This window comes from Austrofundulus limnaeus, unplaced genomic scaffold, assembly GCF_001266775.1.
Source record: "Austrofundulus limnaeus strain Quisiro unplaced genomic scaffold, Austrofundulus_limnaeus-1.0 Scaffold387, whole genome shotgun sequence".
Taxonomy (NCBI): domain Eukaryota; kingdom Metazoa; phylum Chordata; class Actinopteri; order Cyprinodontiformes; family Rivulidae; genus Austrofundulus; species Austrofundulus limnaeus.
The window spans coordinates 428,227-431,101 of record NW_013952789.1 but is presented as its reverse complement, the minus strand read 5'-3'; positions in this window follow the sequence as shown (position 1 = coordinate 431,101).

The following is a 2,875-nucleotide window of genomic DNA, read 5'->3' as shown; positions in this document are numbered from 1 at the left end:
GTGTGTGTGTGTGTGTGTGTGTGTGTGTGTGTGTGTGTGTGTGTGTGTGTGTTTCTGTAGAGGTGTGTGAGTGAGTCCAAGCTTGGTAAAAGTAAACACAAAGATGTGTTTGGCCAATTGCTGGCGTTTAGAGGTTCTACTAAGTGGCACCTAGTCTCTTCCAAAACAAACACAAAATGCATGTGCTTGTATTCGTAAGACACATGCACATTGGTGGGTGCGCATGTGGACACGCGTGTTGCTGCTAAGTGGCACAGCGAGTCAGCCAAAACAAATAGGCTTAATGAGAAGCAGCTCCGGGGACAGAGAGCAAAAGCTGAGAGGGGAGAGATGGGTGAAACCTGGCCAGACCAAACACACTGACTCTGCTGTCTCCTTGTGTGGAATTAAAGGACCTACTGTTCTCCTCTGTCCTCCTCCTACAGCATCACCCTCTTCAGTCTCACCCTCGCTCCTCCTAGGTGCTTCCTGTGTTCAGCTCCCCTCACTCTATTCAGCATGGAGGTGTAAGAGAGGTGTGTTTATGTGCCGTGCCGAGTGATGGCAATTAGAKCAGCATTTTTAGCTGTGTGTTGGAAACACAAGCTAGTTATGCTAAATGTATTTAACCACACAGAGCTTTACACATATAAGTTAAAACATATTTACTGCAAAACCTCTCAACCAAACAGCACATTTTATCAAATAAATGGCATTACAGGAAAAAAGTTGCAAGTTCCAAAGCAAACTACTTAAACTTGCACAGACAAATCTTTGAAATAAAGACAAAAGTAATTGTCAGGATCTGTGTCTGTTTTCTTTTTGTTTTTCCTCTTTATTTTTCTTCTCTTCATCGTCAAACTCTAAACCYGTCTAAATATTCTGTCAGTTGTAGTTACATCAGTTGACCCTTGTTGGGCTTCCGTGGCATGTCACTTTCCCACTGCGCCTCATCGTGAATCTTGTTTTATTTATTTATTGGTCTTGTAACAGTCACATTCTTGTTTTTTTTTCTTGTTACAGTCACATCAGCATTTTTATTTTTTTCTCAATAAAGTCTGCATGCTAGGGTTCAATTAATCCGAAACCATGATAATGCCCTCCAGATCACAGTAAAATTTGTTAATGCAACAAAAATGGACAAAATCATACAAAGAGCACAGATACAAGTCTGTTTCAGAGATAAACACATTTTCTTTGAAAAATACTTTTTTCTCTTATTCTCTACAGTAAAGTTGAACTCGAGGAAAAAGACCTTCATGACACTCAGTGCTGCATCTTCATAAGGTCACTACTGAGTGACTCCATGCCCATTTCTGCCTAAAACATTATTTTTTATAGTGCAAAATTTTCTAAAATTACTATTAGCTTGTTCTCAAAGGACATACATTCAGTTGTCATTAAATTCAACATACTGGATTTAGATAGGAAGCTGATTCTAAGTTCTGGAGGAATAGTAGGTAATTTATAAATCCTGAGTTATGCCTAGGCAAATGGCTTTTTAAACACAAATTCAGTCTTATCTTCAAAACAACTGTAGGTGATTACATAAATTTCATACTGCTGTTATAGGGTTAATGGGCCAAGTCTGACAATCATTGATGCATAGGGGGCGCTCTAAACCCCAAAAATATTTCACTCAAAAATGGCTGATCTGATATTCATGAAACTTGACACAGACCTACAGACCCTTGACTTGAATCTAAATATGAAAGGTCATTATGCACAAATAAAGTGGGTGTGGCCTGTACTGTCTGAAATTAAAACTTACACATAATCAGTCTAAACCATCAGAGATAAAGCACACTAACATATATATACAAACACTAGCCATTGGAGAGCTAGTGTTTGTATATGTATATTGGAGAACTAGCCATTTAATATAACACAAATAAACTGCATGAGTCCACCAATGGGATAAATCTTGAGCCAGCAGGAATTGAATTTGAATTGCTCAGATTGAATCTAAGAGAGAATCAGAGAGAATCTAAATGTGCATAATTTGAAATTGAATGCATTGGTTTGAAAATAAATTTCACTAAACTGAAACAGAATTTAATGATTTGAAACTAAATTTAAAGTTTTGAATTTGAATTAATTTGCTTTGAAACTGAATTATTTTAATCCAGTTTGACTACTACAGAGCCCGCCAGGGGTCAGTTGGAGAAAAAAATAAACAGCCGTTGGAAATCCGTGCGCTCGGATTACGAAACTGTGCACATCAATTACTAAACTGTGCACACAGATTACTAAACTGTGCTCTCAGTTTCTGCAATCCGTGTGCATGGTTTTGGCAATCATTGCACTTGGATTACTGACATCTGGAGAGGTTAGACGGTAACCACGGGTGGTTGTGGGAACTGAAGTTGTTCATCAGCTCAGAAAGTGCTTAACAAGAGTTTTTATTTTTTTTGTTCACTAAAGTCAAAGTACTGCACCGAAAATGTTGGAATTTGAGTATGTTGTACAGTTTTTATCCCTCTATCAGGCAGTTTTGGTAATGGTCTCCTAAAGACTGTTTCAACTCTGATCGGATCATCATAGGAAGCCGCTCAGAGCCTTTCTGCCCATGGTTACCGGACGTTTACGGTTTACCTGATAATAAAATAACTTTGTTTTTGTCACTTTTACGGTGGCTTGAATCAACTGCGTTACATTACAGAAGGGAAGCTTCACCACAGTGAAACATAAATGTGTGGATCTGTGTTTGATTACTCTGGCTGGCTTTCTCAAGGACCAGGATGTGTGACACAAAAATCTGAATTTTGGAACTGAAAGTGAAAGTAATCAAACTGAAATTTTAATAGATTGAAGAAATTTATAGTTATTATGGCTTAGTACTGATTACATACAACACCAGAGTATTAGGGTTTCCTATTTTATAATACCTTTATAA